We start from the raw sequence: 25,293 nt of genomic DNA, 5'->3' as shown, positions 1-25,293 counted from the left end.
CTGCTTACCTGATTTTTTTACTATTATTTTTTTTCCCCAGGAAGAAACAATGGTTACTCAGCTTTTGAGCAACTAAAACTGTAACTTGGCTCCTCTTGGGCTCAGAACAACTTGCTTAACTAAATGGTTTCCAAAAAAAGGCATTTCATCTGATGTTAAAATAGCTAGAGATGCCAGATTTGCTGTTACCCTTATTATACTGCATGGTTAGTGGTTTAAGCAAATTATTCAGTCAGTTTCGCTGAAATTTCACTTTAATGGGTGCTACTGAAATCCATTTACTGCTTGTATATATTTTACATTAGACTGAATAATTCTTTAATATTTTTAGTATTCTAAATTCTTTAGCATTTTCTTACTGTAGAATTAGACACTGAGTACTTAAAATTACTCTTTGATTTCTCTGTGCTAAACCTAAGGAGTACAATCTATTCAGCTTCCTCTGTAAGACTTCTTTACCACCACTCAGTATTTTCTGCATCTTTCTCAGTTGCCTAGAATAGTAAAAAAAAGGCAGTAAGAAAGCATGTAATAAGGGTATTGCATTTACACAAAATTTAAAAAAGCTTTTGAAGAGAAACAGTTAAAACACTAAAAGTATGCTTGCTTTAAAACATGTTGGGACCTGAATGGTATAATGCAAAGTAAGTAAATCTCAGATTTCACAAAGTCTTTCTTTATCCATGCACTTCTACATTTTCAGGAAATACAATTAGTCTTGTTTCTTATTTAAGTGTGCTCAGATGTAAATGGCAAGGATGCACTATTGTGTTCCATTTCCTAATCTGAATCAAAACTAGCTGTTCAAATACTTTGGAACAAAATGTTTTTTTCAATGTCTTGGTTTTAATGATGCAGAATCCTCTGAAAATTGTTTAAAATTCAATAATGATCTATTCATTATGGGAAAGTAATAGAAGTTTTTGTGGGATTTCCAAAGAAAGGAAATTGGCATCCTGTTCCATTCATATGAAGACTGTAGTGTCTGCTTCATGCCAGGTACAAAAATAAAATGTATCATTTGTCAAACGAGTGCTGTAATGAAATATACTGGACAGCATAGCTTTATGGAGCTGAAAACTGAAAGCCAAAAAGAGAGGCTGATGGCATCATATGCGCTCCTCTGAAAGAATCTTGGCTGCAGGAAAAGAGACCTGGGGCGGGGGCAAAGCCCCTGTGCTGATGAGCGAAGAGCATTTCAGACATCAGCTGGAGGTATAGTTGGCTTCACAGTCTGCATCTCCTGCTACAAGCTGAAGGATGAGCCAGACGCATCTAGGGGTGATGTGTACCTAGGCAAAGCAGCCTGCACCCTGGCAGTGCCCGGAGGGGAACATAACAGGGACATAAGGTCTGCAGGGAGGGATGGAGCAATCCTGGTAATCTGCAGCTGAGGAAAGCACGTCCCCCCTATGTCTCTGACCTTACCACAGTTGTTGAAGTTGGAGGGGGGTGAATATTTTTCCCTGCTTAGTGGCGAATTTCACTTCATAAACCATGGGGGTTAATTCTGTTGTAAATAACTTATCATCACATTGGAAAGTTACGTGAGTGTTTGATACCACACGTGAAAGGCACATCCATCCCCAACTCTGCATGATCCTTAAAACGCAGTTCTGCACTTCACACCCTGCTGGGCCCTGACATAGTTACAATCAGATGCCCTTTCTACTTGAGAAGGCATACAGTAGCTTGAGAGCTAACTAGCCTGTGCCACTGAAAATCTAATTATGCTTGTGCTTTATCTTACCAGAGCTGACAGCAGGTTGAAGCTTTTGGCAGAGTGTTTCATTTCCATAACTATCTTTGTGCTGCTGTGTTTTTCCTGCTGAGCACACACAGGACCTGCCTGTCTGATGACTATAATGAGGGTGACCGACTGAGGTGCCTTCACCGTCTTCTGTGATCTCCACTGGTGAAATAAACAGCCGTGTATATGGCAAAACTCACTTTCTGCTTGTTTGTGCATATAAGTGCAGCAGGGGTTTTCTTGCAGCCAGGAAGTAAAATTTGTAGGGGGGAAAGTAACTTCTTTAGTGTATCAGCTGATACAGCAGAAATAAAAGAAATAAAAGGAAAAAAAAAAAAAAAAGAAAAAAAAAAGAAGGTGCTTTTGGGTGCAGAAACACACAAGAATGTAACTGGATTGAATTAGATCAAATTTATCAGCATTATTTGTAAGAAAGGGGCAGAACTAAAGGATGATGATGTGAAGAGCACTTCTGTGAGAAGACTTCTAGTTGTGTGCTCGTGCTAGCACATGGTGTATTAATGTAAATGGGAAAATAAACTTTTTACAGCAGAAAAACTGCAGGTTGCCATTTGCTATCAGTGGGTTTCCTTAGGCACTACTCTTGGGGAACAGGAGGTTGAATTTTCTCAAAATGACCTGTTTATGATAAAAAGATAGCCCCAAAGAATATATGATTCAGTAAATGTTGTGTATTTCCTCATCATTTTGGTGTTTGCTTTCAATCTTAATCAGAAAAGCAGGTGCAATCTGAGAATGGAGGTAGGTGTCTCCTGAATGCCCAGCTGTTCAGGTGATTGCAGGATGGTCAGCAGGTGTGTGGCAATGACAACCAATTTACAGATTTAGCCTGCTTATTAATTGTTTGGCAAAGGCAAAAAGGGATACTTAAGCATTTTTTGTAACCCTACTTCAGTACTGGGTAGAAAATTAGCAGTAGGTGCTACCTTAATACACATGTAGGGAGAGAAGCTATCTGACTGCACTATGAGGCTTGTACTTTTCGTGCCTTCCTCTTCCTTCTCAGCAGATCTGCTCTTGCCAAGCTGAAGAATGCTGTATCTCCTGGGTCATCAAAGATGGATAACACAGTGCTGCATATATATTCTAAGATTAGCTGACAAGAAGTTATAAAGAGGGAGATTCAATGAGTTAATATGGCTTTTATCCTCCTTTGGAAGAAAGGAAATGCTTTGACATAAGTTCCAAGAAGAATGAGCAGGAGGTAAGTAAACTGATACGGGATTTTAGGAAATATCAGAAACACTTTTTTTTTCCTCAAAAAACTATTCTTTTTTGATTGTCTTGTAGAAGTTCATAGGCAACAGGACCCCTTCTCCAGACTCTTATATCTTGAAGTTTTGCTGACACACAGAAAAAATATGAAAGTCATGACCGCAGCTGTAAGCAGTGGAAAGATGTTATATAAAGTGGGTAGGTTAGCATGTACATGCTGGGAGAGGGAGTGAGTCTGCTTTGCTTATCCAATTATTTTCTTATAAATGTCAAATCATCTACTACTGCTGCCTGTGCTTGAATTGGCTCTCCATGAGCTGCCATCCCTGACCAACACTGCTATATATCTCAAGTTTCCTGAGGAGAGAGGCTTTGAGAGAAGTTTTCATAGAGGAGACAGCCTCCACCAACCTTCCTCCGACTACTGGAGGAGACCGGGCAGGGACAAGTACATGGTCCTGGGGTGACGTGGCCACAGCAGCTCCTGCTGACTTGCTTTTCCCCCTAGGTATGGACCTGGACTATCACTGGGCCCCTTCCTGGGTTACTACTGTCAATTGTGTGATAACTGTGGCTCATGAGCTGTTCAAGGAGGCTGTATGTATCACATCACCGCCCTCAGCTACCTGCCTCTTCCTAGCACAGGATTGCTAGAAAGAAAGATAAGGAGTTTGGAGTGGCAGAGCCATCCTTGCATGAACTGGTGTCTGTAGCTAGTGATAAAACACCATTAATATCAGTTCTGAAGTATGGACAGTCTGTTTTTTTTTTTCTGCATAGTTTCTGCTCTTCTCTTATCCCTGCCTTCCTGTTCTATTTTTTTCCCTTGATATCTCTCCTCCCTTCTTTTTATCCAAACCAGCTTCTGTACTCAAAATAAAAATTACTGGAGGGTTTAATCTGGGGAATTATATTTCCTTTGCTTGCCTGTTCAGATAAGTTATATGCAGCTAAAGAATGATTAGAGCCACTGGAAGGTGCTTAACACAAAGGATTATTTCCAGGTGCCTTTGCTGAGCTGTCTTTAAGTGAGGGGAAACAAAAATATCTCATTTTACAGCTGTAAAAAATTCACACCATCCACAGGCTAGGAATGCTCCTGGGGTTACTGGTGTATGAAATCTGTATGCTCTGGCAAATGAGCTGTGACTGTTAGGAGAAGCAGCAGCAGATGTAGGCATCCTATTGGGAAGCAAGCTATTCAGGTGGGGTCTGATGTGCTCTTCCAGCACAAACTCAGAGTGGTGCTATCTCAGAAAAGTAGCCTGTCTCTGTGCAGTTTTCCTACTGCAAGCAAGGAGGTAGAGGAGGTACAGCTTTCTTTTTCTCCCTCAGGAAAAGAAAGAAGAAAATGTGCTAACTTCCATTTAGGTAGTACTTTGACATCAAACCTTTCCTTCTGTTTCTGAGGTGGGAAAAATAGGCTGTACAGATATGGCAAATACTTTCCTGTTACAGATGGCAAAATATGAAATGTTTCATAACATGAGACAGCTAGTAAACCTTATTGTCCTACCTCAACAGTGCCAGCAACAAATTTCTTCTGATTCTGAGCTCACTATGCTGTCGCTGTGTCACAACGTATGTCTTACAATCCCATTTCAAGTAGTAGTAAAGCTCTTGCCATAATTGTGTTTGTCTACAACCGTTGTTGGAAATAATTGTCTTTTACAGTAGCAAATCTTCTAGCTTCAACACTGTGGCAATTGTTTTGTGTGCTGTACGGAAGCCCTCTCTAGTGCTGTGTCTGTACCTTCTGTACTGAAATCATTGCTTCATTTTGTACCTCAATCTTGAAGACTAAATATGAACTCCCTGTTTCAATCTCACACACTACCCAAAGGTTTTTTAAGTTTTCGGAGCTGTTTGGTCAGATGCACTGTATACTGAATTTCAGGGCGCTCGAGAGGAAAGTTATCCCAGATAAAAAGCCATGCCTCCTGTTCAGTCTGTTCCTGTTTCAGGTTGCCACAACAGTGTACTACCACAGCAGAACCTTCCAGAGGTGTTCCAGCTATCCGACCTGCATGGTATCTCATGGACTGCTACTTCCCCTGGTCAAAGCCTGGAGTGTGAGGCTCAGGGAGAAGGGAAAGTTCCATTTCTGTGTTTATCTTTTGTTGTTTCTTCCCTGTAGGTCTCTGTTTAGAAGCTTAAAACATTTTATCCCAGGTCGTAGCTATATGCATGTTTGTATTTCTTTATAAAAGTATAGCTGGCTAAAAGTATGTACAAACCTACTGTACATATCAGGTAGAAAGGGTTAAAACTGTGAGTGGAAACTGCTTATATCACAGAGAGAAGCTCCAGGGAGCTGGGATGTGGCTACAGACTATGTGAGACACACTGAGATCAGTCAGAAGGTGTTACAGAAACTCAGTAGAAAGCTAAAGTGCTGTCAAGGTCCGCTTCTTCAAACAAAATAGGACATCAGGCACACCAGCACAAACCTGGTTATTAGCCAAAGTGAAGATCAAAAGACAATCAGCTGAAAGGTTAGGGAGACGCTGATATTATGGCAGGACCTCTTCAAAGCGGGGGGGAAACTGCAAGCATGTCTAGCTGTTGTTAGGCCTCAGATGAATAAAGCAAAGCTGAGCTCACCACAGAGGCAAGAGTCTGCCCACGTTCAGATCTCAGCATTGAGTGCTCTGCATCTCCAAGTGAAAGGAGTGTACGATGCTGCATTTCCAATAAAAGTTCTGCATCCTCACTTTCCAAAGAGGCTTTCCACCTGGGCCTCCTGCCATGAGGAAGGTCAGGGAAACCCAGGCCTGTCACAAGTGTGAATGAAACCACAACTTTACATGTATATACAGGAGAAAGCTTCAGGCTGCATTTTGCTCAGGGTGTACCCAGAGAGACCAAGCAAGGGGGCTGCAAGTGCATCTCTCCCATGAGCTGCTCTGATGTTAGAGGGCTGAGTATTTCTCTGCAAGACAAGCTGCTGAGCTGGTTCAGCTCCCTGGTGCAGGTGAGGCGGAGCTCCAAAAGTGAGTACTGGTTGGGTTGACTTGCCCTCAGACCTGCCTGTAGTTAAGCTGTGCATCAGCAAAAAGAGGCGGCTATAAACAAAGGCATCCTGGAACCTACAGCAACTTCAAAGGAAGAAATGCAGGGAGACATAGCTCTGCCATGAATCAAAATCATGAACTGGCTGAACTTCAGAGTACCTTATGTCAGCCTGACCTTTGTTTTCTCATTGGTTTTAGATGATAATCTGTAGGTGCCAGTGAATCTGCTTATTGCAATTATAGTATCTGCAAGCCTGTAAGTGTTAGTATCAGTGTATTGAACTGCTGTTCCTCAGTAACAAACTGTTAGTGAGTTCTCATCTGTACAGCCATTTGTGTTCTTCTGTTACACTGAAAATTGGTCCCTTGCCCTGATGGACAACTATCAGTTTTCTGATCTTATGGCTCATCACTTCAGCTATCCCCATAAGAACTAATAAGCATCTTGTTTTCTAGAGCTGAGTCATCTTTCCCCTTCCCTTGTTCCCAGCAAACAGACATCAAAATGTATACTTCAAAAAGTCATAATGGAAGTAGCTGCATTTCAGTGCTGAACTTTGAGTTGCCAACATATCCTTCGCTCTTTCTTTTAACGAGCTGAACATGTTCTTGGAGACAATCAAATAATGATGATTTTCATCCTTTTTGCTTTATTAAATATTTGATTTAAAACTTAGGCATTACATTAATGCTATGATTATGCTCATCCTGAAACCATTGAACTGAATCTTCTGTATTTATTTATTTTTGCAGCATGGTTTGTCAAAGGATTTCTGTCATCACTGAGGTATGTGTTGTGGGGGGCTAGACATTAAAACTGGTGAAGTTCATGTCCCAGGAAGCTTATGATCTCAATAACCAGATTTGTCAGGGAGCGCAAATAAACAAGCGTAAAATGCTCTGTCTTTGAAGTATGACACTACTGAGAAGTGTGTAAAAACGTAATTTTGTTCTTCTCAGGTCATGCTAGGCAGCTAGCAGGCAAGCCTTCTTCCAGTTTTCTTTCAGAAAAATGTGGAGATAATGGTTACTAAAGTCTCTTAGTGACGGCTGTAGCAGATTCATATATTTCAGCCTTCTTATCATCAGTCAGGGCTCTTTGCTGCTCCTTTATATCTATACCAGTACAGAAGAGAATATGAAACTGCCACTTAAATGTTTTTTTTTCTTTTCCTGTTTTTAATCTAGTATTTATCTCCTACTTTAAAAGTAATAATAAAAGGCAACATGTCTTGAGGACAAAAAGTACTGCCCTGGAAACAATTCAACATGGCACACTTGTGTGACCATTTATCCAGCCAAGACAGCTAAGCACTATAGCACAGTCTTTACCTTTCTTTTCTGAATTCTTGGGTGTTGTAAATATTCAAACCCAGGTAAGATTAAACTTATAAAACCTCACATGAAGGCAGAGTAAGCCTTATCTTAGAGAATGGGAACACCATTCCTTTACACTTATTTGTGTTTTGCTATTTTCTCATCCATCTTCAGCTTTTGGCCCTCAACCTTCAGTGTAGTTTTGTGTACCACCAACAACCTCAGCTGCAACTATTGACAAAGACAGTGGTAGGTGAAGGAATATCAGACTGCTGCTCAGCTTTCCTGGGTAAATGTAAGCGCTTACTTAAACACCAAAATTGTGAATGGATAGCTCATGGCTGAAGCATTCAGGATTCAGTTTTCCCAGCAGGAAGATCTGAGAACAGCTATTAATGTGCAGTTGAAAGCATTCGTCTGTCTGCTCCCTTAAGTGTCTTCTAGCTTCCTACCGTGGGAAAATTTTTGGCTTTTTGCAGACCCTCTCTTTCATGGGGGTTTGAGGGGCTCTGAGACACTGAAGAAGGAAAAAGCTTACAGAAGTGCTTGTAGGCAATGGGGTGCGTCCTCCTGGAGGTGAGGGGTGTGGGTGTATATGTACATTTGGATGCTTGGGGGTCTGGGAGAAAGAAGCAGCAGTTGCTGCTTGCCATGGGAGCCCAGAAGGTGCTGACCTGCTGCAGCCAAGCCAATGGGACAACTTGCTACCTCAGCTACTCAGGGAAACAGGACTTGGCAGTACATCTAGTAAAGAAACTACTACCTGAGGAAGCATTCTCTGATATTTTCAGTTGGGACATAAAGTTGTGGAGTCTTAAAATCTGCATCTGCTGGTACACAAACAATGATTTTTACATATTTGGATTAATATGCCTTTCTATGTCTTCACATGCTTTCCCTGATGTTTCACTCATGCTGTACTGAAGAAATATGTATATATACACAATATGCATATTTCTTCAAGACTTTTTTTCCTGCCAGATCAACTTATAGCAGTTCTTTGTCCATCTAACAGGTCTTAAAAGTCAGGCACTGAAAAAATGGTAGGGATGAGTGAGTCATCTTAGCTACCCTTCAAATGCCTGCAAAATAAAATTGGGCATTTATTGTTACTTTGACTGGGTATGTTATCTGCATTGACACACAAATAACGGTTCTGTTGTTCTAAATGCATGCTATTAATAGCCACAATATAGTCATCTGGGCAGACAAACCAAGTAAGCTAGGTAGAAAAAAGTGTATGGAGAGGGGACTTTTTTCTTTAATCCGCGATGGTGAGAAATCGCATCCTCAGCTTTCTGAGACCTAATTTGGTAGTATCTATCAGTACTGTTTTTTTCTCCCCCCTCATGTGTTCATATTAACTAACTAAATGTGTGGAGACACTTCTAGGCATGTCTGAGAAACAATCTTCCACGCTGCTTTTTTTGTCATGACATTTATTTAAAAGGTACTGATGAGTGCAGCAATAGGAGCTTGTCACCAGTGATATGGTTATTTCTCTTAGGAATCCTCTCTGAGGGAAAACTGGTTTAGTCACAGCTGATGAAAGGATTTGGTCACAGGGTCCTGGATTTTCTGACCTCCTAAAACAGCATAGTGTTGCAAGTATTGATTTTCCTTTTTTTTTTTTCCTTTTGTCTTGCAAGTGAAGAAAGCTTGTCTATGACAAGTCAGCTCCGGTCCCAGACTGGTTTGGTCCTCTTCTTGGTAAGAACCACATGGACAAAAAGTTTGGCCTTAACATGAGATTTGCATGCAAGAAATGATTAAAAAGTTATAGACTCCATTTTATGTAGAGATGCTCCCAGCTGTCTTGAGGCAATGTCTGCCTGCTCTGTTTTGATGTTTCAATGGCTTACAAACTTAGCTTACCTAATATTTAGGTGAGATGAATAAAGGCTTACTGCTAATAATAATATGCTACATGGCTTAATTCTATTTCTGTGAAATGAGCAAAGGTCTGCTATTTAAAGTACCTAAACTGAAGTCTTAAATAACACCTTCTATTGAATGAGATCAAAGTTATGTTCATATTAGGAAAATATGGGATCTTTCTTAAACAAAAATGTGAATCCATTAGAAGCAATCTGGCTTCCTTTGTACCTCTGCAGTGATATATACTGATTTGGAAGAAATGCACTAGAAACCTGAGCAAGACAGGGTGAAAGTTTTAACTTGTTTATTACAAGACTAAAATTAGGCTCACTTGAAAAATGGGATGAAATATGTAGTAGAAAATATTTCAAAAGTGCTTATTCATTTTCAGCTATCCATCTATCAGCCTGAATACTTTCTCCTGCCACTTTCCCCTGCTTTAAGGGTGCTATTGACACCTGGAAGAGAAATGGAAGAGGCCAAACTTTATTTGATTTGTGGTTTAAAAAATGAGACTGAACAAACAAAGTTTCCGTGCTAGGCTCTCTGTAACATGAGTTGATCTTATAATTCCCATGATGCTTAAAACTTACAGTTGATATCAGGCAGTGAAATCAATGTTTCACTGTTGGACTTATAAAATAGAAATCAGGTTGCTGTTAAAACAATGACACTGCCATCAGCTCATTTTTATTTTTACAAGACTAAAAGTAAGTTATGATTTTTAATGGTATTTGCTTTTAGCAAATGACAGTAAATTTCCTGAGTTTCAGCTATATAAGAGCCAGTAAAAACATACAAGCCATGATCTTCCCAGAGCTATGCTAAAATGAATGTTAGATGCTCGGTGCAATAGCACCCTCTACATCCTATGAATTTAAGTACATCTGAATACATCCCTCACTCAGGTGAGCTGGGTCAGGTGGTAATGCTATTGATGATGTATTTTCTGGGCAGCTTTTCCTCTGACCTTAATAGCACACAGATGTTAAAAACAAATATCAAGCAAGAGTAATTAAAGTCATGGAGAACAAGAATAACAGGTGGTGAAGGCAAGCTTCTTTTCTTTCCTCTGTAACAACAACAACAAAAAAACAGTCCAGGCAAAGGAATTGAAAGAGTATAATTCATGTTAAGTTCAGTAAAGGATTTGGTATGATGTCTTGTGAAAATTTATCAGCAACTTACAGAAGATAGGAATTAGTACAGGCACTAGGATGAAGGGTCAAAGGGGACACAACAGTGAGTTTTAATGAAATGATAATAGAATGCTGGAGGAAAGTTACTTGGAAAATTACCTGAGTATAGTACTCCTTCACAAGACACAGGAGGCACCAGGAAAAAAATGGCAAATGTAGTTCTAGGCTATACTGAACACATTATTTCAGCAGAAATAGGGAATATTACTTTCCCTTTCTATTACACTGTGTATAAGACACTGTTAAAACTCTGTCTGGCATGCAATCTAATTACAGTCACGTCTTTAAAATAAGTGAAATTGGACTGGAACAACGTGAGGAAAAAGGGATTAGTGGGAAAAGAAAATTTGTTTTCTGAAGGAAACAAAGGCTTGCTAGTCTGTTTTTATTAGACTGTAAAATGTGGATCTTCATATTTAACTTAATATGAGCTACTTGAGAATTTATTCTTAAATGAATTCTTAAATGTATATATAAACCACATGACACTTTCTCTTGACTTTACTCTGAATAAAAAAAGTTCAAAGCTAACCATTAAGTTAACTTGGAGAAATCAACATCACCATTATTCTGCTTTAGTAGTTCTTCTCTTACTCTGTTTTTGGTGTGGAGACTAAAGGACAAAACCTCAGAGCTATAGAAAGGACAGAAGGCATGAAAGTTGTCAACCTTTTTTTTTTTTACCCACTGATTTTGCTTATAGGTATTAGAACCACCCTTCAAACAGCAGCTGAAGCTATTGCCAGTGTTTCTTCCTGAATATCTTTTTGATAAGCAAAGCTTTTCACTGAAGGATACGTAGCAGGGCTTCCTCCTCTGTAAAACAGTATTCTGGGACCAGCCATATTCTAAGTGACCCAACTCTGCAATAATCAGCTGCCTGTATTTCTATCTCAGAAGTTACAAATGAGGTGCTAGGTTAAAGTTCTGTAGCTCTAGCCTTGATACGATTTCACTGAGCTGGCGTTGGCTTCCTTTTATTCAAGGGAAGAGTAAGCTGCATCATTCCAAGGAACTCTTACACTTGTATATTTATAGTTGCATCAGGGTTTCTTCCATTATTTCCACATACAAAAAAATTCTCTATACAGACTGCATTTTCCTGATGGTGCACTGTGTGAGGAATGAATGGCTGTACTTTTTGCTTGCCCATTTCCAAAAGGGGAGTATTTGTTCTTGGACCAAAGTAGCAGAAGCCATCTAAGGTTTCTGTCACTTTATTCAGAGCAGGATGTTGGCCCCACCAGTGGGGCAGGCTTCATCCATTCACAGTGAGGTCAGGAAGATAGTTCTGAAGATTTGGCCATTATTGAGAAGTGCTGGCAGAACCTGTTGTAAAGAACATTTGTAATACTCCCAGTAATTACCTATTTAATACACACGGGGGTGATTTTTCTGGTCTTTGTCTGTTCCTTTGAAATGCATTCTTTTTGAACGTCATCTGATTTTTAGCTGACTTGGTGTTGTGGTTTAACCTGGCTGGAAGCTAAACACCACACAGCCATTTGCTCACCCTCCCCCCTCCCTCTCTGGGATGGGGGAGAGAAACGGGAAAGTGAAGCCTGTGAGTTGAGATAAAGACAGTTTATTAAGACAGGAAAATAATAATAACAGTATTACTAATAATAATGTGTATGAAACAAGTGATGCACAATGCAATTGCTCACCACCTGTTGACCGATGCCCAGCCTATCCCCGAGCAGCCGGCCCCCCCACCCCAGCCAGCCACCCCTATATATTGTTTAGCATGACGTCAGGTGGTATGGAATACCCCTTTGGCCAGTTTGGGTCAGCTGTCCTGGGTCTGTCCCCTCCCAGCTCCTGCTGCACCCCCAGCCTCCCCGCTGGCAGGACAGAGCGAGAAGCTGAAAAGTCCTTGGCTTGGTGTAAACACTGCTCTGCAACAATTAAAACATCAGCATGTTATCAGCGCTCTTCTCATCCTAATCCAAAACATAGCACCCTACCAGCTACTAGGAGGGAAAATTAACTGTCCTAACTGGAACCAGGACACTTGGTATAACCCCACGTGTGTTGAAGCCATGCTTCAGAGCCTTTGCTCATTTTGTTAGCCAAGCTCTACGTCTGATCAGTGTGCTTCTGATGGTGTCTGTAGTCTCTCCAAGAGTACTTTTCGAGGAAGTTCACGACATGGTGCTGTATGGTCTTGCATGTCAGAGTTGGGAAAACTGCTCCACGATGTCCTGAACTTTAGTAGAACAGTTCCTGCCTCCAAAGCTGTTATCTGCCTACCTGCTGTTTTAATGCTCTTATTAGAGTTTGTGTTTTGTTTTTTTTTTTCTTGGAGCAGAAGCCTCTGGGAATTGACTGTTAGTACAGCTCTGAGGAAATGTGCTAATTCTTTTTGATGACCTCTATAGTGCTGGTGTATAACAGACTAAATCAGGTTGTGCCTGGAATACATTCAGAAAACTACTTTGACTTTTCCTCTCTAGGCATTTTCCTAAATATTTGTTTAGTATCTTCTTATTAGAGTTGTTCAAAAGAAGGGAAACACTATATTGAATAACTGCACAACAGAAAGCTACAGTCTAGCCAAACAAAAAATACTGTGTACACTTGGATGGCTTTAGGGTTGAAATTTTAGGGAGAGGGGCTGGGGGGAGATGTGGACAGACTTAGATTAAAACTGAAGAAAACACTTGGATGAGTCCAATACATTTTGAAGTGAGGAAGCACAGAACGTGGAAGCTCTGAACACTTGGGTCACAGGCTAAACAAAGACAGTATTTAATTCCCTGCAACACATTCATATTTTGAGAACTTTCATTTTTCTCCTTAGGTAACTTTAAAGTGTTTCTCTCCATGGGTTTCTTCCCAATTAATTTCAGTATACTTAACATCTTTCAATACTTTCTCACCACTGCCCCCATGCCCTCTAGCTCAGCTGATTTATGTGCTAACAGCTGCTTTGAAGTGGGTAACTTAAGTATTATGAGAGTCAGGGTGTCAGGAACATCTCTTGCTCATCAAAAAAGTGAAGAGGCCATTCATGCTTTCAGATATGGAAGACTGAAATACATTTATGATTAGTATTGTATTAACGTATGCATAGTTCTACTGCATCATATCTTGCATTTTAATGTTATGAGGTTATAGTTAACAGTAGCCAAACCATACGAGAGAGGAAAATTGTGCTTTGCAAACTCCTCAGAAAAGAAGGAAAATGAGCTCAGAAAAGACTCTGGGTTCATTCCTATTTAAGAATGTAAATAAGAGGAAGCAGACAAAAGTGTTGAGTGCTCCGTGCTCACAAAAGCAACAGTGACTGAAAAAAGTCCTTCCAGCCTGGAGATGCTGTGTAGCATGCTCCTTGTGAGGTGTGGATTTAATTTCAGCATTGATACCTCTGCTTTCCACCAGCATAAACTGAATGCTTTGTTTTAAATCATAGCTTCCTTTGGAACTCTTCCTGTGCAGAAAGTGTGAACTTCCCAAGAAAGCAAAAGAGAAGAACAACTCATGATTTTTGTCTGCATTCTTCACAAGAACAACAAAACCTCTTCCATCCATCTATGTATGTAATTCTATGTTGATATCAACTCAGATCAGAGTGGATCCTTATTTAGGAGAAATGTCTATAACAAGTTGTGGATATATTGAGGCTATTCACAAGTAAATTCTGTGGTTTATTTCAAGATGAGGATCATTAATCAAGGTCTGTTTTGCTTTCTGAAGGATCATCTTTACAGCTGTGTGGTACCTAGGCTTGGGTGGCATCTTCTATGTTAAATTCTTTGGCTTATGGAGATTGAGGATGTGTGTGGAAGAGAGGATTATGCCATTTTATGCCAGATTGTTCAGCAACTTGTGCTTGGCATGTTGTACTGATGGCAGCATCTGTGCCCTCCAACAGTCATGCCTTCTCTTAGGGAAAAACAACGTGCCCTACCAGGCAGCACTGGGCGCAAACGTGCCTGAGGGACACCTTAGGTTAAGTTCTTTATTTCTAACAGGCTCCGCAGCATGGTTCACATTCACTGCTGAAGAATGCCCTCACCTGCGGGCTGCAATGCTTTGGTTCCTTGTTCTGATGAGAAATGCAAGCCTAGCTCTGAGAAACCTTCCCAGCAAGTTTCAAGTCTAAGAATCCACATCTTCCCTCACGCCCCACCCCCCTACCCCCCAAAAAAAAAAAAAGAGAAAAAATTACTTAGACTTGAAAAGATTTTGCATCCCAGCGATTAGAATTATATAAAATATTGTGATTATAAGACTTCGGGGGGCATAATTGACTTTTAGGGAAACTTAAAATATTTGTTTTAAATGATTGAAAACTGAGCCCTACAAGGAAACATGCAGTTTTCCCTTGCAGAAATGCTTTTTTTTGTTAGCTGTTTAATTTCTTTCTGGCTGAGGTCACTGCTAAGTTTGTATTAACATAAAGCACACAATATTTTTATTTAGCTTCTGTTAATGCATGATTAGTGGCTTTGATTCGTTGTTTCCAGCTGCTTGTACATGTGTGCTGATTGAAATGGGCTGAATTCATACACCAAGGAGAAAAATGCTGTGCAGTGTAATCCAGTGTGTGTGCTGTTTTTCTAAGCATCACTAGTTCTCCAGATTAGTAGCATCACTCTCCAATGGACTTTCAGAAAACATACTGCCTCTGCCACGCCTAACTCAATTATAGGTAAACTACTGATTTGCACCATTTAAAGCTTCAGAAGTGTATGAATAAATGGCTTAGTACATCAGTGAGGGCAGCTCCGTAGTGTTTCACTTCTCTGGATGATCCACAGCATCAGCTAGGCAACTGGCTGTGGGGGAGCCAGGCTGTGCCCCAGGACACCCCCCTGGGGATAAAGGGGGGAAGATGTCCTTGCCCAGGGATACAGTCCCCATGCCTGGTTCTCTGCCCCCACCCCACCAACATAGAGTCAGGACAGCTGTTTTCCCTTTCGAGAAGTAGACACAAAATGAAATCTGTGGGTGTAAGTCCCTGAGGTATAAGCCTTGACTGCTGAAGCCAGGGCTTCATTCGGTTCTTAGTCCGCAACCTATGTTATTTTCCTTAAGAATTCTTTCATAGTTGTCTTGTTATTAACAACCCACAGGTACTTTGAAACGGTTGGCATGCATTTAACTTGAGATGTGACCTTCCTGCATTTATAAAGGTTGGGGTTTTCTTTATTACTTGTACACACTAGTCTTCCATTGTTCCAGTCTGTGCACACTGTTTTGTCTTCCCTCTTCACGTTCACTTAGCCAGCCAAATCTCTACTGTTCTCTTTGATTATTTGGGTGTAGAGTTTTGTCTGGATTTCTCTCATTTTCCTCTTCGTCTTTTCCACCTTCCCTCTCCATTTGAAAACATTTTTTTTCTGGAACATTTCCCAGTGATTATAACAAAAGCTATTTTTTTTCTGGTTGAAGCAAATAGTTATCAGCCTACGTGGGACTGATCTATCGCACAGATGAGACAAATGCTTGTCCTCAGCAGAAAGACATTAAGAACAGTTCGGCATTCTCCAGAGATATTTTTGGGTGGCTTTGGGACTTTGCCTGCAAGTCATATGCTAGGGACATCACTAATTGTAGCTTCCTTTTTGTTTTCTGTATTTCAGCCTTTCACTGAATGCTTATTGTTTGGTTTGGGTTGGTTTTGAAGTAGCTTGTTGTAATGCAGAAATGAGAGCTCCCCTTTTGTGATTTATACAAATAGCATTCCCAATATCAGGGTAAAGTGTTCAGAAATGACTCATGCATGCTTTTAATCAAGGACATAATTGTGTGAAGAGATTTGATTATTTCATCAAAGCTTGAGGGCCATATTTTAAGTAATGAAAGGAACCTCTCTATCATCTGTATTTTATTTTATTTTATTTTATTTTTTTGCACTTTGCTGTTAATGGCACTGTTTTCTGGATATTAGCATAAAAGGCAATATAGCAAGATAGCTCATACAGGTTCAGTTATAATTAACGTGTGCAGATGAAGCCCATATGTGTGCCATTCAAGCAACTTTCTAAAATTTTCCACTTCTGAGATTTGCAGGAAATCAGAAGCTGTTTTTGCAAACCAGGCCTTCAGCATTGAGTTATCTATCAGCAGTCCTAGCCACAGATTATATACAAGGGGAAATATATATTTTTATATATTAAAAATATATATTAATAATATATTTTATATTTATGAATATGCACACAAATATAAGAGACCATCAGTTGAGAGGACAAAGAAAGCAGTATGGTACACGATGCTTGATTGTATCTATTTATGTGGGCATTGCATACACAATAACAAATGCAACAAGTGATGGCTTTGCAAATGTCATTGCACCTTCCGAATGAGGTAGTTTAACAAATGAAGCCAACTAACCAGCTGGAAGAGGGAGCCCTATTCTGCAGCTAATTCCTAGTCTGAGGATAACAACTGGGTAATGCAAAACAAAGTGAAAGATCTTGCCAAAGCCTCTTCGGCTCCCTGTGCCCTGCTGATGAAGAAACTGTGCTCACCAACCTTAGTGCATGATGAAAAAGGAGATTTTGAAGGGGGGAAGTTAGGCCTTTATCTAAAACAGGGCTGGGTTTTCCATTGTTTTTATTAGTCTGTGGGTCGGGGTATCCTAAACAGCATGGGCATCACTGCACAGGCAGATTTGTTCCAGCTTGTTTTGCTTATAACCACGTGCACTCTAGGTACTTGTGTGTGCGTGTGCATGAATGGGACGCTCATCTTATACACAAACCTTTAATAACCTTAGGCCATTGTTGCATGGTCATTTTAAAGCAACAGAAATTGCTGCTGGAGCTGATGAAGCAGTCTTGTCTCTGTCCTATCTATTTCCCTAAAAGGAACCCATTCATGGTGTTATAATCTACCTGTTGGCCAAAGGGAGGGTGAGAGGAATGGGCAGGATTTGGGCAGTAATTTAGGTCCAGCATCTCATGTGGCCTTCTACAGAGTACTGTGGTAGTGGTATAAAGAGGAACGAAGGTAGATGCTGTGGACATTGCAGGGTAGGTAACCCTGTGCTTGTGGATGGGGTCAAATCCGCCCATTTAAAGTGTGGGCACCATTTGTCCTTGTCAGATAGAGAACTGAAGATCTGGCGAGGTAGAAGCCTGAAGCAGTGTAGATGTGAGGACTAGAGGAGTCTGCTCCTTGTTGCCCAGAGAAAAGACAATATGGATGCAATCACAAGACCTTCTGCAGAAACAGGAGTGGTATCTAAGTGAGGATGATCCTCCTGTGATCAAGTAGGCCAGTTTTAAGTCACTACAAGGCAATGCAAGTAGCAGAGGAGGATCAAAGGGGAAAATTAACTCTTGCAAAATAAATATTTGACAAAGGTGAAGAGCCAATGTCTTCATAAGCCCTATTCAGCCAGTTTATTTTAGCAAATTAAGGAACAGGGTAAGGATAGGAAAAAGGCACATTTGTGTGTCTTTTAACCTTTCATACTCGTTTTCAAGCCTTTGTTGGGCTGTATATTTTCAGGGAGTTGGTAATTACCCTCTTACTGTCCTTGATCTGTGTAAAGAGGGAACAGGAACAAGCATTTCAGAAGCTGTGGAAGCTTTCTTTCAATTACCGTTGTTTAAAACGTGATGTGCTCAAAGGAGTTGTTTAAAAAGCAAATGTAATTTTTGTAGCTTCCAAAGCAGTTGTAACAGGCTTTACTGGGGTCCTTATCTTTCCTTTTTCTGAGGAAATTGAAACCGAGGAGACACTTTAAAAACTTCTTCAGTCCTCTCAGCCTCCCTTCAACATGCTAAATGGGGTGCTAGCCTGTGCCTCAAGAATGATGAGATTTCAAATGCTTTCCTCTTACCTCTCCAACCTTTCTGTACAAACGAATTCAGAAGGAAAGCAAGCTTCTTGTTCCACATTTATCTTTTGTGCTTACAGGTACACTACTGATACATTACTCCAGTTGTAAAGGTTAGCAGGATGCACTAAACCATGAAGAAAGGGTCTTATGTTGGGGGTGGATGAAAGATGCTTTATATCACTTAAAAAAAAAAAAAAGTACATGTTTTTTATGCCTGTTTTCCTTGTTCTTTTTCTGTGTAGGACCAGCAGTGCTAATTTGGCAGAATTCTTGTGCTTAGGAGAATTCAAAGCACCTGTTTGCTTAGTGTTTGGCTCAGATGTGTGAAGAAAGTGGTGTGTAGCACACAACACAACATTGTAGGACTATGTGGGCTCCTGATTGTGCTGTCACATCTCTAGGCTGGCAAGTATACTGGCTGGCAGAACAAATGCAAATGCAGTGGAAATTTTAAAAATGAAAATTAACTGTTTTAGGAGGTTGTGGTCTGCCCTCTTGAAGTTCTGTCAAATTCCAAAATAGTAAGGTCGAAAGCTATACTTCAGAGTTGTCTCTGAAACCATACTTTGCCTTTCTCATCTACCTGAAATGCTTTTGTAGTACGGGTGTCATAAATACACTTCTCATAATGCAAGTAGGGAAAGATGTGGCAGGAAAGAATTACATCCTGAGAGCTGTGGCTTAGTCTAACAGCCTGCTGGTGAAAGAGTGGGAGCTTAAGCAAACTACCAGTGAGATACCTCAGTGAAAGACAGAAATGTTTTGGGTTTTAGGGAAAAGCTTGATTTTAAAATAATGTGCTTTCTTTGAAACTTTCAGTAACTGGGGTGTGTGTGTGTTCTTTCTTCATAGTTTATAATGGAGAAGAGAGCAAGAAAACCTGCATGTGAGAGAGTTTATATTTCACTGAAAAACCCAAGCATACATCAGAAGTATTACGTCTTAGTAGTATGCACAGACGTCTCCATAAGGTAGGAACTAACTGATGGCAACTCTGTCTAAAAGCTATGATCTTGTCTGTGCATATGTTGTAAGTTGCACATCTGGGGTAGAAGTCTGCAAACTTTTTTCTGCCTTATTTCCTGCAGTGAGGAAAAACACTCATGCCAGAAAGAGGGAAGAAAAAAAAAAAAACCACTGTACAAATTGATAATATTTGACAAATCGGTGAGGAAAGTAAACTGAACATCTATAAAATATCTAGAACCCAGTGAGATGTAAATGGCAAGTGTTTTCCTTTTTTTTTTCTTTTTTTTCAGTGGAGAAATATTTCTTGCTGAAAGACTGGAAAAAAGGAAAGCAAGTAAAGCCTTTTTTGAAGTCTCCTCTATTCTTGTTTTCATGAATGAAACAGAACTAAGGAAGCTAAAATAGTCCTTATTTTGAATTTGTGAAATATTGATCGTACTCCTCAAAGTGCAGTATGTTGTTTCTGATAGCACTGTATTTGATTCTATGCCTCATTGATGTCAGAGTACAAGATGTCCTTTCTCAAAATGAAAGGTAATGGCTGCAAAAGGTGATTTTACTAAATTTTTGTGCCTTGTGTTTGGCATCCTTTTTCTATGATTCAGTAGTAAGTCTGGCTCTATTAATACCTACCTGATAATGGATCTGCTAATTCCACATGTATGTTAAAAATATAGCACATTGAGAAAGGCATTGTTCTTGCATACAAAACTAGTCAAAGAGAATTTCACAGGCATTAGATCATTGATCAAAGCCCTAAGGACAGAAAGAAATTTAAAGATTCCAGGAGGTTTTATCTTTGCTGCTTATATAAAGCTCAATCTCATCTCTTCATTCAGTCTTTATCCTTACAACAACAAAAAAGTTCAAAAAGTACCATCCATTACCTAGACAGGTCTGTTTGTGAAGCAAGATATTTCAGATACCTCAGCCCACTTCCAGCTACTTTATTTGGTTGTCCACATCTCGTTTGGGCTTTTGGGAATGCTATCTCAAGCATAAAGCTTCTCTTTTGCTTATTTAATATTTAGCAGCTAAGTCAGGACTGGGGAGTGCTTTGAGGAGTCAGACAAAAAGTGAGGCAATGCCACGTCAAGTGCCTTAGTCCAACTGATCACAAAAGGGGTTGCAGGAACTGTGCTGGTGGGAAAGGAGACTGTATTGGGACTTCCACAAACATGGAATATTCTTTGTAGGGCTAGATCCCATAAATTCCTGAACATTATCAGCTCCCATCGAACACATTGAGAGTAGAAAGCAGTCAATGTTTGTCAAGTTTCAGCCGCAGATGAGCACTGCATTTTCAAGTATTTGTTTAACATCAGGCATGAGAAGCACCATTTCTTGTTTGCCTAAACACAAAAGGGTGGAGGTACTGAGGGAAAGAGCTGTCAGTACCGAGAGAAAGAGCTGTCCTAAGGAAGATTTTCTACGGGTGAGAGCTCGCTCTGAAGACTGACTGGGTCCGGCCACAGTAAAAAAAGAGATCCAGAAATCCATTTAGCTATCATCCATGACCCTGAGCTTTCATTAGATCAGGAGAATATAAATTTTACATGTGAGATAGCAGTCCAGATGCAGACAAGTCTGAAGCTAACATTGCCTCCTCGTCCCTTCTCCAAAACTGTGTGCACAGGGCTCCTACCGTTCCCTGCTCTGCACTGTTATCTAGAGAAGCACAGGCATGGATCACAAGGCAGCTAGCTACAAATAAAAACAAGTTTTAAAATGTCATTAAATAATCTTTCTATAATCTTTCTACAATCTATTTAGTCTTTAACACTCTTAAATAATCACTGCCATTCGTAACACTTAGAGTCAAGTAGGAAAGTAATGAGGCATATTATTATTTCTTAAAATGACTTAAATTGTGTGCAGATAATATGGGTTATTTTTGCATCATCTGTTTACTTGAGTAAAAGCAGAGGTTTATTTCATCCCCTCAATTTCTTAAACAGATCCTAACAACTCTTTAAGACTTTTTCTTTGCATTCTGAGACAGTGAAATGATAGAGATGAAAAAACAGCAAAAGCAAGTAGGTGGTCAGGTGATTTGTTTTTTTGACATATTGCTTACTCTTGTCAAAAAAACAAAGAAACCAGCCAAATGATAACAAATGTACTTCTGTTTATTGCAGAAAGTCATAAAAATCATAAATTATTGAAGTAGAATGCATTTCTGAAAGTCCTGCTGGGTTACTGTTCGAAGCTAAACTCTGGAAAGCTAAATAATACCCTGTGATCACTGAGTTGTACTTCTGTTTGGATAATAAACTTGAATGCTTTTTGTGGACAGGTTCAGTTATGCACCCAATCTCTTACCAAAACTCTGCATTTTTATTGTACTCAAGACTTGGCCTTCAGTTTTTAAGGTCGTTAAACGTATCTCTGTTGGTGAATTTCTCAGGGAAAAAAAAAAAAAGACCCAACTTTATTAAACACCACGATGTCATTCCAATGGACATCAATATAAGAAATATGCCATATGTCCGGACAGAATTGCTGAATCATTTAAGGGACAGTGGCCCAACTGGTGGCTCCTCAGCAAATTCAGTAATAACTCCCACAGGGTCATTGCAGTTGCACTGAAGTAATTTGAAACAGAAGGCATTCATAAAATTGGTGTACTGATAAATAATATATGGGGCACGACTCTACCTTGCTTTGGAGTGTACAGATGCTGCCTAATTATAAGTGTCTTGGGTGGTTCGAGTTGCCTTGTGAGGGGTCCACTGCTTCTATGCACTTTACTTATTCAGCCACAGAAATAAGCTGAATTAGGGTTAGATTGTGTAAACTGGTACCTTTTCCTCCTTTCCAGATTTTCTAGGACTGCAGGTGAGAGGTAAATTCTTCAACATCAAAGTATTAGTGTTTTGTACAAAGTCCAAGACTTGTAAGACTAATTACAGGTAAACCTTGGTGTGACATCCACTCTAGGGACCTTGCTTGTGGACCAAGCCCCCTGATTGCTGTACAAATGGAGAAAAACAGACCCTTTGGGCTTTGCCACCAGGGTAAGCTATGAAGAGAAAAACTGCTGAAAGCTGGCATATGCAGTGACCTGCCTAGAGTGGTTTTGTGTGACTTCCATTGAGTAATTTACAGCAAAAGGAATTCCATTTGACAATTGCTGGTTCACGGTAGGAAAATAGTTTAATCCTGTTGAAGTTGTAGTGATAGCCCCTTATTATTCCCAATTAGTCTGGAGTGAGTATTATAGACATTATTTTACTTAAGTTATTAAGCAGACAGTTCATAGAAACAAAAATAACTGTTGGGAATAATATAGAATTGAGGTGAAATGTATTGATATCTTTAATCTTGCATACCATATCTGTGTTTCTTTCTGGTGCAGTGCTAGTGCAATTTAGCATTTGGCAAAAGCTGATCCAAGTGCCTGTGCTGCTGAAAGGGCTGTCATGCCTTCATCCTCTCTTCAACCTTTATTTCAGCAGCTTTGCAGTGCAGGGAACAGTCAGCTGCTGAGCCCCGGCTCTTTTGTGTTGTTTTTTAATTTACTCTCCTGAAGAATCAGTTTTTTAGCTGCATCAGTGATCTGAGGTGACTTGCTGCAAGGCTACATGGTATCTAATGCTGACAGAAATTTTCACAGGAAATGTTCATCCAAGGTTTGAGGAAAGGGAGGGCAGAAGTGCCTCTTTGATGGTAGCCTGCCTCAGTCCTACCAGAATATTTTCCATGATGAGCTGCAAGAATTTGCAGTCTTCTAACCTGACTTTGCTTACGTAGCTAACTATCAACATTGTCTACCAGGGTAGTCCAACCTTTCCCACTATGGAAACCTTCCTGCATCCTTTGCCTGCCTGCAAGCCATAGGCTTGGCTCTCTGCTGTCAGCGTGGAACCATGCACATGCCAAGATGCGCTGCCAAGGCGTATTTCAGTCTCCCAGAAGCTGTCTGTTCCCCATCCTGTGGGGGAAACAGGTGTGGGTCAGCATCGATGCACGTTTCTGTTGCGGTATGAGGATAAGATTTAGGACCAGATGGATATGCCACCGGACCAGCTCTTTCCTGTGGCTGTCAGTGCACATATGCTTGACCACACCTCTCTGTGGGACAACACATTGCTGGATGAAGCAGGAAAAGATGACAGCATAGATATGGCAGTGCTGGATGCAAGGCACTCTGCGCACTGAGGATGGTGCTATGAAGTGGTACAGCTGCCTTCTTGGCACATGAACCCAGAAAACAAGTCTGTCAGCAACTGGGAGCCTACAGATCTTTTAGCCCAGCCTGATAAATCTGCCTTTCATTAACATGACAAGGACAATTGGCGTATTTCCATCCTAAGTTAAATTAGAAAGTTTAGGGTGTCTACTACAGAGGTTATCTTTGGAATAGGCTTGCTGCCAATTATCTGTGTAAGACAGTCAATATAATGTTACAGATATTATTATTGACAGATTAAATATGTATTCTTAAATGAGAAAACATAAAATATTTTCAGATATGGAAAATGAACATGGGAAAGCACATAGCTAAGGTAAGTTTCAATAATAAATGCCCAAACAGTTAATGGTGTAAGAGTAGTACCCTGGTTCCCTGCCCTTTGAAGACCAGTCCTTGATTTGACAGTTTAGAGAGCATGATCATTCTCTGCTTACTTCCATTCCCAAATTATTCATCCCTTGCTTGGTGACAAGGCAGAGATAAGCTTTAAAAACAGGTCTTCTACTATCTGCCTTCTGAAATACCAAATAAAGGAAAGATACCAAGTTGCTCTCTGCTCTCCAAGCTTGACACTTTTTTTTTTTTTTCAGGGCACCTTTATATGCACCTTCCTCTAAAATGGAGTTCAGGGTTGAGTATTTTTTCGTAGGGGAAAGTGTTACCAAATCCATGGGGCTGAGCTGGGGTAAGATTTAAGTGGGACCATTTTTCCTGATTACTCTAAACAGCTCTGTGCATGAGTTATCCAGGATGTTTTGGGGACCTTTTAGTTCTTTGAACCTTAGTGTGAGCAGTTGCGTGTCAAACCCAGCAGTGTGGACTCTGCTAGGAGAGAGATTTTTGATACCACAATGCTCCGTGTCGTGATGCTGAAACATCTTCTGTGGGTTTCACTCTCTAAAGGTTGAGTTTCCCAAGTAGTGCTGTTAAATTTTCATGGTTAGCAAATACACCGTTAATTAGAAAGCAGAGTCTAAAGCCACAGGAAAGCTGCATTGTGCAAGGAGTCATGAGAAGGAGAGCTGATAAAACAGAATTGTATACAGATCATCCTAAGGAAAAAGAAAACGAAGCCCTTCTGTTTAGGTAGTCAGAAAAACTAAATAAGTATTTATTAAAGACTATTCTTGCAGCTTGCAAGAAATGGTGTGCCAAAAAGTAGGTTCATGCAAAAGACTATTTTTCCTATATCTACAGAAATTTAGTTATAAGCCTTGTTTTGCAAAGTAAAACTTAGAACTAGAGACAAGTTAGAACTGATTTATTCAAAAAGCTGGAGGACAGATTGCAAAATACCACTATTCTATATAATTGAGGTAAACAGTACTTGCACAGTTCCAACTTTATCCATAAAGACTACCCTCTTCCCAAGTACATGAAATAAGTGTAAATAACTTAATACTTCATTTTTATCTCCATCCATGACTGATTTGTGGGCACAGTTATGTTGTTAGACTTATGGATGTTGCAATTCATGCCTGAAAACAGTACTACAAAATCTGAAGCCCTAGTTCCAAAGCAAGATGTTTATGATGCTTATATGTCTTAAGAAAAAACATTCTGATATTCTAAAATACAGATTGCAAAGAAATTTGAATAATCTGACTTACATATTCAAAGAAACTGAAATTAAAATTCCACTTGAAATTTCCAGATGACAGGATGCAAATTTATTGCATTTAGGGGTGAGAAAATTCTGTAGCAGCTGCTTTGGATACTGCATGTCTGGTTTTCCAAGGACTTTCAGATTTACCAGGGTCTTTGTAGGCCAGCACTCTGCCGATTCTGGTGAAGGAAGTGCTTGAAGGTTGCTTACTATAATGTTGTTTTTACATCCAAAACTCTAGGAGCGATGTAGATAAACTATATGGTAAGGATTGTGGTATCATTGTGACAGAGGACAAAAAAGTAACACTTGATTCAGTCATTAGCTT

General features: G+C 40.0%; 1 protein-coding gene across 1 annotated transcript in view; it reads left to right on the top strand.

The window, feature by feature from the left end:
- Window positions 1-1,904: 1,904 nt before the first annotated feature.
- CDH20 (cadherin 20) overlaps window positions 1,905-25,293 on the top strand; it is a 397,431-nt gene continuing 374,042 nt past the window's right edge. The window contains exons 1-2 of the mRNA XM_083822392.1: window positions 1,905-2,975; window positions 19,048-19,166. The gene's annotated coding sequence lies outside the window, so the exon portion shown is untranslated. The remainder of the gene's footprint in view (window positions 2,976-19,047; window positions 19,167-25,293) is intronic.

The sequence above is a fragment of the Anser anser genome (assembly GCF_964211835.1).
Source record: "Anser anser genome assembly, chromosome: 2".
NCBI classification, from domain to species: Eukaryota; Metazoa; Chordata; class Aves; order Anseriformes; family Anatidae; genus Anser; species Anser anser.
The sequence above is the reverse complement of the archived record's forward strand: the minus strand, read 5'-3'. Positions and strand labels throughout refer to the sequence as shown.